This window comes from Leucoraja erinacea, chromosome 8 (genome assembly GCF_028641065.1).
Source record: "Leucoraja erinacea ecotype New England chromosome 8, Leri_hhj_1, whole genome shotgun sequence".
NCBI classification, from domain to species: domain Eukaryota; kingdom Metazoa; phylum Chordata; class Chondrichthyes; order Rajiformes; family Rajidae; genus Leucoraja; species Leucoraja erinaceus.
The window spans coordinates 28,684,520-28,695,611 of NC_073384.1; positions in this window are offsets into that span (position 1 = coordinate 28,684,520).

Here is an 11,092-nt window from a genome sequence, read left to right on the forward strand (position 1 = left end):
TAAATATGTTTTATTTTTTGGAAGACTAGAATTGGTAAACTAAATAGAAGTTTATTTAATGCAAGATACTAACAATATGCAGTTAAACCTACCAAAGTTGTATAAGAATTGATGGGGGGAGAAAGATGCACTATGCCAATATTGCCAGCTGTAATACTTCTGTGCCAGCTGTTCATGCTGTGCCAACTACACTGACACTGTCAATTGTGCCAAAGGTACTAGCTGTGCATCAGTGCCATTGATGCCAGCTGTGCCATTTGTGCCAACTGTGCTGTCTTTCCATTTGTGCCAAACTTATCTGTGCACAAAATCCCTGGTCTTAGTGATCAACATTTGCTTAGTTTCTCAGGTCTATAGATACTACACAGCCCAAGTTTGTTTTGTGCGGCAATATCCAGTATTTTCCTCAGTTTGCCATTCTGGACGTTGTTGGGCAGTTTCAGGGCACATAAAGTATAGTTAAACCCTTGAACATAAAGAAAGGAGTCAGGGATGTGGTGATCAATATATCCCGATAATTGTGCTGTGATGCTTTTAGCTGTGCCTTATTTACTATGAAAGCATTTCTGCACTCCAAATAAAACATTTTAAAATTAATAAACTTCTAATCTGCTTTATCCCTTAAGTGTGGTGGTGACTGTAAACATACATATCATGTGAACAGCATCACAGGGCACAATCAATGGCCAGAATTTGATTTGTATTGAGGTGAATTTCAGCCCTATTTTCATCTCACAATTCCTAGTGAAGTTATCGTCTCATTCCCCTTCCATTTCTGCATTTTGCTTAGCATATACTAGGCCATATTCTGTGTTTCACTTCCAAAATCTGACCTGCCCGGCTGCCATTCTTGGCTGGTGATGCCAAGAATCGACACTGTGCCCTTTCACTTTCCAGCAAGAAAAATCAGGGGAATGCTGTTGCAAGATGGAGCCAGCCCAACATCCACAGTACAAAGCAAGAAGGATGAGGGCTAAATTAACTGGCCATAGTGATAATAAAGCTTTTTGTATTATTAAGATAGAGCTATTAAGTCAAGGATAACCATACCTTCTGGTACCATTTCATTGGTTTATTTCGCAAGGGAAGGATTTACATGGAAAATGAGCAGTGTGAATTCCACCACTGGAAACTGACAAAGGCAATTTAATGGCCTGTTGTGTCGAACTATGCTTCGTGTTTGGACTTTTTACTTTAATGGACTGAAAATGATCAAAAGATAAATATGGCCATTCAACTATTTTTTAAAAGATTAATTGTTTCAAGGTTGCAGGTAATCTGCAAATGTTAGTAACAATCTTTCCTCAACTGCCTCAATATCATTGAGGTAACCTTGCTATGTAGTCCAAACTAGTCAAGGATGGAGGGATTCACCTCTAAGAGACAATAAGGAATGTGTGGGAATTTTATAAGTCGCCATAGCCATTCCTTTTCATGTACTAGTCTACACATTACATAAATTATTGAATTTAGTTACAAAGGAATAATCAACAGTAATATAATAAACAAACTACATGAACACATACATAAATTGTAAGTTCTAGGTAGAGATTTACAAACAGATGAATAAAGGTAAGTAGTACATACAATTTTAAGTATATTTGAAGTAGTTCAAAGGTCGAAACTAGAAGTCATAGAGTCATACAGCACAGAAATAAGCCCTTCTACCCAACTTATTTTATAGCTCAGTTAGTCCAATTTTCCTGCATTTGGCCTTATCCCTGCAAATCTTCCCTATTTATGTGCCTGTCTATATATCTCAAACATCACCATTGTACTTACCTTTACAGTTTCCTTGTTCCATATATACACCACTCTCTGTTTGAAGAAATTGCCCCTCGGGTCTCTTAAATCTTTCCTCTTTCACCTTAAACCTATACCCTCCAGAACTGGGGTCCTCAGAATTAAGTGACCTGTGGAGCAATTTCTTCAATCAGAGAGTGGTGTGAAAATGGAACAAGCTGCCAGAGGAAACTGTAGAAGGTAGTACAATGGTTAATGGGAATAAGTGTGATCATTCACCTATCCATATCTCTCATAATTTAATTTACTTTGAGTTCATCCTCAGTCTCCCATGCTCCAGGGAAAAAGTCCCAGCTAATCCAGCCGCTCCTTATAACTTAAGCCCTTGAGTTCTGGTAATATTTTGGTAAATATTTTCTGCACACTTTCTAGCTTAATTGATTCAGATGTTTAGAATTTTATCATTTCCAATAACCACAAACTAATCAAATGAGGATTTGTTTTTGTTTTGGACACAATTTTATTTCATTTTTGATGTACCTTTCTAAAGGAGAAGAGGAGGCATTTCCTTAGCCAGAGGGTAGTGAATCTGTGAAATTCATTGCCTCAGATGGCAGTGGATCACGTCTTTGGATATTTATCTTTAGGTATAATATCTTTACATAAAATATCTTTGGCTATTTTTAAAGTGGAGAGTGGCAGGTTCTTGATAGTAAGGGTGTCAAAAGTTATGGGGAGAAGGCAGAAGAATGGGGTTCCGAGGGAAAGATAAATCAGCCATGATTAAATGGCAGAGAAGACTTGATGGGCCGAATAGCCTAATTATGTTCCTATGACTTTTGAACTTATCAATTATATATCTTTTTTATTTCAAATCGAATACCTGTATAATGATATTTAGCTTGTGAAAATAACAATGGGCATGAGGATATTTATGATCACTTTGACGATTGTAAATATTGTCCAAATTATAAATATTTCAACAAAAATATCAAATTTTCCCTGTTTAAAATAATTTAGACAATATAGTGGAGATGACAGGGTCTCCTCTATATCCCGCAGCTCCGCTCTCACTCCCCATCCCCCTACTCGTAACAAGGGCAGAGTCCCCCTTGTCCTCACCTTCCACTCTATCAGCCGTCGCGTACAACAAATGATCCTCCGACATTTTCGCCACCTCCAACGGGATCCCACCACTGGCAACAAAATCCCCTCACCTCCCCTTTCTGCTTTCTGCAGAGACCATTCCCTCCCTAACTCCCTGGTCAACTCGTCCCTTCCCACCCAAACCACTCCCTCCCAGGGTACTTTCTCTTGCAACCGTAGGAAATGCTACACTTGTCGATTTACCTCCCCCCTCGACTCCATCCAAGGACCCAAGTAGTCTTTCCAGGTGAGGCAGAGGTTCACCTGCACCTCCTCCAACCTCATCTACTGCATCTGCTGTTCCAGGTGTCAACTTCTCTGCATCGGTGAGACCAAGCACAAGCTTGCCGATCGTTTGCCCAACACCTCTGCTCAGTTTGCAATAACCAACCTGATCTCCCGGTGGCTCAGCACTTCAACTCCCCCTCCCATTCCGAATCTGACCTTTCTGTCCTGGGCCTTCTCCATTGCCAGGGTGAGGCCCAGCGCAAATTGGAGGAACAGCACCTCATATTTCGCTTGGGTAGTTTACACCCCAGCGGAATGAACATTGACTTCTCCAATTTCAGATAGTCCTTGCTTTCTCCCTCCTTCCCCTCCCCTTCCCAGCTCTCCCACAAGCCTACTGTCTCCGCCACTTCCTTTATTTTTCCCGCCCCCCCTCTACATCAGTCTGAAGAAGGGTCTCAACCCGAAACGTTGCCTATTCCTTCTCTCCATAGATGCTGCCTTACCCACTGAGTTTCTCCAGCACTTTTGGCTATTCTAGACGATAATATGTTATCTTATTCTCAACATTGTTGTTGAGAGATAGCTATTAAATTTCCTCCAGATATATAATTATTCCTTAGTTAAGGCAATTCAATGGTTATTTGTGTATACAAAACTGATTTGAATAACTATACTTGGGAACTTGTATGACAGCCTTGCTCATTGAAAAGAACAAAAATGCACCGAGGACAAGATAACGAAAAGGCAGAACAGCTTTAACATAAAAAGAACAACTCACCACTTCCACAAAACTCAGAATAATTTTTCCAACCACCACAGCAAGGCATTTTCATTCACTAATCTTGCTTTTTTATGACTGGAGAAGTGTTGTTGAACTTTTTCTTGAGGTTTTCTGTTGTAAACGGTCACGGATTTACATTAGTACATTAACTCACTTCATGTTTATGGTTGTGTGGTTGTGGTGTGGGGGGGGGGGGGGGGGAATGGAGGAGAGAGGGGAAATTCATTTTCTATAATTGAAATTGGATTCAGCAAATATTTAAGCATCCTTCTACTCCCAATCACTGGAACATAAGTGCCTCAAATGACCAGCTTTATTTTTACTATTTATTTGACAAATACCCTATAACCTTCAGGGTTATACAGCCTCTTTTTGTGGGAGAGCAGGAAACATGAATTGGTGGGGTAAATGAAAAAAGAAAACACAGAATGCAGTAAACCAAAATTCAGGCAGATTATTTTCAAGGGACCAATTGTTGGTTGAGATCACAAATGCTTGAGATCATTTTAAATGTTTCTGTTACTGACAAATACAAAACAAATGGCAATTAAAAGCAAATATAAATTGCAAAGTGTAAGGAATATAGAAGCAGGATTAGATAATTGTTCAAAAGTATTCGCATGTGATTCTGGAACTACATTCTAGGATAATGAGCTTTAAATTCTCGTGATACATGCATTTCAAAGAAGATTGAGGCAAAACAACAACTCCTAGTTCACCTCAGAAGTACAAAAAGAAAAAGAAATGGTGTTGAAAAAATGTCCCTGCTTCTAAACTGAACCTGATTTGTGATGGTTATTGAAAACGTTACCCTGATGTGGCTACATAGTATGAAACAGAACTAGAATGTTTGTTCTTTTTTTCTTCCAAAGATATTTTTGATGGATCACTGCCCAGAGTCGAAACAGATGGCAGGCATATTAGCAATATACCTACTGAAATGAAAAGTAGAGAAACAAAAAATACTACACTGGCTATCTTCACAACTCTCCACTTAAAAGGAATTAGAAAGTGCAGAAAAATGGAGGCATTTGCCTTAAGCGCAACATGAGACTAAACATAGAACAGTACAGCACAAACTAAAGTTGGAAGGCTGACCAGCCCTTAAGGTCTACATTCCAAATACTACTGTATACAGCTAATTTCAAACAACTGAATATATTTTAAAAAATGGGTAAAATTGTAGAACATTTCCATTAACTAGATAAGTTCAATACTCTGGAAGATCTTTTTTTGCTATGAAGACTTGTTCAGTTCACTCTCATTCATGTAACCCGATATTGTCTATTACAATTACTGTTTACCAATTCTCCACTTTTTTTTGCAGCAGACCAAAAATAGATGAAAACTTAAGCAACCAAGACAAGAAAACTTGAGGATGGAGAATGCCATTCAGGCGTTTAATGCTCATTTCCCTGATTCCTGCCTCTTGTCATGACATTTAGCTGTAAACAATCAAGGTGAGTTCACTTTTACTACCTGTCTCTCAAAGCATTCCGAACAGAGGTCTCACTCTAAAATAGTTTTTTACTTATTTCTATGAAAATATCAAAGGACATTCATGATAATGTTAGGTTTTTATATTGATATATATTTCACAACCCTTTTCTAATTTAGTTCATATTTTTGAAATGTGCGCAAAGTTTTACAATCCTTAACGTTAAATTTAACTTCCCATAATTTCAGCAATCAAAGCTTACTCAGTGATGTAGACTAAAAATGCACTTTGCTCCATGGGTTTTTTACCATAAAGACAAATGTTCAAGTTTTATCAACACGTACTATTCTTCGAATCTATCAGTGGATTCCACCTGCTAATCTTCCATCTTATTCCGTCCCTTACACCAGTTATATAACTTGTTCTCAGTTAGTCATTCTTACTTTTTGAAATCACTCAGATAATAGTATACTGAATAAAGTGCCTCCCTTTCAAATACTACCTTTTGTACTGGTGATTTCCATCATATAAAGAGCTAACCATCACATTAGCCATTCTCATAGATGATCTCACCCACTGTGTGATAATTTTAGTTTCACATTTTTTAACTGAGGAAATCAATTCCTATGTTAACTGAACTGACTAGAAGGTAGAACCTGAGAAGGATCTTTTTCTCTTTCAGGTATTAATGAAGTTCTAAACGAATAACTCGGTGAATCATTTAGCATTTCCTTGGATATCACCAACAACTACAATGGGACAATGGTATGAAATGGAGTCTGAAGAAAGGTCCCGACCTGAAACATCACTTATCTATGTTATCCAAAGATGCTGCCTGACCCGTTGAATTACTAGCACTTTGTGTTCTTTGGTGAAATGCTAAAGTTGTCTTGAGAAAGTTCACAGTTTTTATATCCAATACACTTTGGATGGCAGTGGAATCGTGGTGTGTGGGTAACCTACACCTGTTTGAAAGGATGCAGTAAGCACTTGAAATGTGTGCACATGCTTCATTATTATGATTGCAGTAACAAGCCTGAACTAACCTTGGGGCATGAATCAGCTGCCTCCCTTTAACACAGTGATGCATCTGGTTGAGCTGATATCTTAACTCCAAAGCTGCTGGTTCAATGTTTTTTGTCGGAAATTTGCACATTCCCTCGATGAAAGCATGAGTTTTGTCTGGGTGCTCTGGTTTCCACCTACTTTCCAAAAACATGCAAGCGGTGTGTAGATGAGTGGTAGAATCTGGGAAGAGTTAATGGAGTGAGACAAATACATGGAATTAGGGTTAGAATGAGTAAGAGCTTGATGCTCAGCGCTGGGTAGAGGACCCGTCACTGAATTGCATGTCTCTATAACTCTCAGGATGACAGCATTTGTGGACCTACCACCACAATTCTACCCAGACCCTTCCTGTTTCCTATAAGCTAATTAGCCCCGGCAACTGATACTTACTGCAAAATGATGCTCAAATGTGCCTCAAGTGTGCTGTTGCAGTCATTGATATTTAGTATCTGGTCTAGTTATATTTCTAGTTAATAGCAGCCCCATTATGTTGATGATGGGGATTTTCCAATGGTAATGCCACAAGTGTAAAGAAGAAGTAGTTAATTAAAACACAAAATACTGGAAATAATCAACAGGTCAGGCCATATGTTTGGGAAGAGAAACAGACCTAATGTTTCTGGTTGAAGATCCTTCATCACTTTCAAGTGGTTGGATTATTTATTGTTAGAGATAAACGTAATTTGTCACTTATCACCCAAACCGTACATGGTCCAGGTCATTCTGTCTCCTGGCACTGTCTCTCTTTTTCTGTGAGTCACATTTGATATTAATTGGCTCAAAGTGAGCATACCATATCCTTAATGCACATCCAAGGAAGGCCTTTCATTATCACCTCCTCCCTTGATTGTCCATCTGTGCTTCTTGCTCCTCCTCTTCAGTGTGGTTTCATGGTCAATGTCTCAGTCTGTATGTAGACAAAATTATGCAGGACCCTCCAGGTGATGATGAAGTGTGACATATGCCCTGGAGTGCATCTCTAGACCATTCCAGACATTAATAACTTTACTTTTCTCCATAATGCTGGAAATAGCTCCAGGTTCTGATGAAAACATGATTGGCTGTGAAGACTGGAAATGTAACAAGTCTGGAGACAGTTCATTCAGAGAGTAGCCTTTCACCCTCTTGAGCTACAAGTTGGTCTGATATGATGCTGTTTTCAGTTTTCAGAGTAGACAACAGAAAACTTTTCCTTGAGTAGAAAACCTTTGAACCATCTAAAATGGAGCAGGAGATGGCTGATAAAAAGAGTCAGAAGCAAAGGAAATGGCAACAATGTCTTTCATTGGCATAGACAACCAGTAGTATATCTCAGTGACTCACCAGATAATAGATTGACTCTCCACCCGACTCTGCTCGCTCCTTTGGTCAGAAAGGACTTTCTTGGGTCTCGGATTTCTTACATTATTTGATTAAAGCAACACAGTTCAGTTCCTACTTATCCACTAACGAATTTGCAAATGATTAAGGATGCCTTAAAATAGTGTCGACAGGAGAGGACAGGTGGTCGTTGCTTTTCTTCCTGGATGCCTGGAATCCAATTTGTACAAATGTAATGGAAATTTTGAGCAAACAAAAATCACCATTGCAATTATAATTCCTAAGCATTACTTTCAAAAGCTTTTAATCCTTGATGGGACTTGTGCTGTATGAGATGTTTATTGCTTTAAGTTTCAAGAGAGCATTCTAAATGCAGCAGCTGACACTGCTCACTCCTCTGGTCATGTCTGTTCATTGCATCAGAAATTCATAATTATTACTGATCATTTTTGTAAAATGAAAATACAGTGTCCTCCATAATGTTTGGGACAAAGACCCATCATTTATTTATTTGCCTCTGTACTCCACAATTTGAGATTTGTAATAGAAAAAATCATGTGGTTAAAGTGCACATTGTCAGATTTTAATAAAGGTAATTTTTATACATTTTGGTTTCACCATGTAGAAATTACAGCAATGTTTATACATTGTCCCTCCATTTCAGAAAACCATAATTTTTGGGACACAACAATGTCATGTAAATGAAAGTAGTCATGTTTAGCATATTGTTGCATATCCTTTACATGCAATGACTGCTTGAAGTCTGCGATTCATGGACATCACCAGTTGCTGGGTGTCTTATCTGGTAATGGTCTGCCAGGCTTGTGTTGCAGCCATCTTTAGCTTATGCTTGTTTTGGGGGCTAGTCCCCTTCAGTTTTCCCGTCAGCATATAAATGGCATGCTCAATTGGATTCAGATTGGGTGATTGACTTGGCACTCAAGAATTGACCATCTTTTAGCTTTAAAAAACTCCTTTGTTGCTTTAGCAGTATGTTTGGGATCATTGTCTTGCTGTAGAATGAACCGCCGGCCAATGAGTTTTGAGATTTGTTTGAACTTGAGCAGATAGGGTGTGTCTATACACTTTGGAATTAATTATGCTACTACCATCAGCAGTTGTATCATGAATAAAGATAAGTGACATTATTGCCATTGAGGGAGTGCAGAGAAGGTTCACCAGACTGCATGGATGAACTACAAAAATTGTTCATCCCAGTTTGGCAAAAGAATAAATCAGGGAAGGTAGTGCATCCATGGATAACAAGGGAAATCAGGGATAGTATCAAAGCAAAGGATGATGCGTACAAACTAGCCAGAAAAAGCAGCATACCGGAGGACTGGGAGAAATTCAGAGACCAGCAGAGGAGGACGAAGGGCTTAATTAGAAAAGGAAAAATGGATTATGAAAGAAAACTGGCAGTGAACATAAAAACTGACTGCAAAAGCTTTTATAGATATGTGAAAAGAAAGAGATTAGTTAAAACAAATGTAGGTCCATTGCAGTCAGAAACAGGTGAGTTGATCATGGGGAACCAGGATATGGCGGACCAATTGAATAACTACTTTGGTTCCGTCTTCACTAAGGAAGACATAAATGATCTGCCGGAAATAGCAGGGGCCCGCGGGTCAAAGGAAGTGGAGGAATTGAGTGAAATCCAGGTTAGTCGGGAAGTGGTGTTGGGTAAATTGAATGGATTAAAGGCCGATAAATCCCCAGGGCCAGATAGGCTGCATCCCAGAGTACTTAAGGAAGTAGCTCCAGAAATAGTGGATGACTTAGTAATAATCTTTCAAAACTCTTTAGATTCTGGAGTAGTTCCAGAGGATTGGCGGGTAGCAAACGTAACCCCACTTTTTAAGAAGGGAGGGAGAGAGAAAACGGGGAATTACAGACCAGTTAGCCTAACATCGGTAGTGGGGAAACTGCTAGAGTCAGTTATTAAAGATGGGATAGCAGCACATTTAGAAAGTGGTGAAATCATTGGACAAAGTCAGCATGGATTTACGAAAGGTAAATCATGTCTGACGAATCTTATAGAATTTTTTGAGGATGTAACTAGTAGCGTGGATAGGGGAGAACCAGTGGATGTGGTGTATCTGGACTTCCAGAAGGCTTTCGACAAGGTCCCACATAAGAGATTAGTATACAAACTTAAAGCACATGGCATTGGGGGTTCAGTATTGATGTGGATAGAGAACTGGCTGGCAAACAGGAAGCAAAGAGTAGGAGTAAACGGGTCCTTTTCACAATGGCAGGCAGTGACTAGTGGGGTACCTCAAGGCTCAGTACTGGGACCCCAGCTATTTACAATATATATTAATGATCTGGATGAGGGAATTGAAGGCAATATCTCCAAGTTTGCGGATGACACTAAGCTGGGGGGCAGTGTTAGGTGTGAGGAGGATGCTAGGAGACTGCAAGGTGACTTGGATAGGCTGGGTGAGTGGGCAAATGTTTGGCAGATGCAGTTTAATGTGGATAAATGTGAGGTTATCCATTTTGGTGGCAAAAACGGGAAAGCAGATTATTATCTAAACGGTGGCCGATTGGGAAAGGGGGAGATGCAGCGAGACCTGGGTGTCATGGTACACCAGTCATTGAAGGTAGGCATGCAGGTGCAGCAGGCAGTAAAGAAAGCGAATGGCATGTTGGCTTTCATAGCAAGAGGATTTGAGTATAGGAGCAGGGAGGTTCTACTGCAGTTGTATAGGGTCTTGGTGAGACCACACCTGGAGTATTGCGTGCAGGTTTGGTCTCCAAATCTGAGGAAGGACATTATTGCCATAGAGGGAGTGCAGAGAAGGTTCACCAGACTGATTCCTGGGATGTCAGGACTGTCTTATGAAGAAAGACTGGATAGACTTGGTTTATACTCTCTAGAGTTTAGGAGATTGAGAGGGGATCTTATAGAAACTTACAAAATTCTTAAGGGGTTGGACAGGCTAGATGCAGGAAGATTGTTCCCGATGTTGGGGAAGTCCAGGACAAGGGGTCACAGCTTAAGGATAAGGGGGAAATCCTTTAAAACCGAGATGAGGAGAACTTTTTTCACACAGAGAGTGGTGAATCTCTGGAACTCTCTGCCACAGAGGGTAGTTGAGGCCAGTTCATTGGCTATATTTAAGAGGGAGTTAGATGTGGCCCTTGTGGCCAAGGGGATCAGAGGGTATGGAGAAAAGGCAGGTACGGGATACTGAGTTGGATGATCAGCCATGATCATATTAAATGGCGGTGCAGGCTCGAAGGGCCGAATGGCCTACTCCTGCACCTAATTTCTATGTTTCTATGTTTCTAAGTGAGCCAGTACCTCAGCAGCCACACATGCCCAGGCCATAACACCCCCGCCCGTGTTTCACAGATTA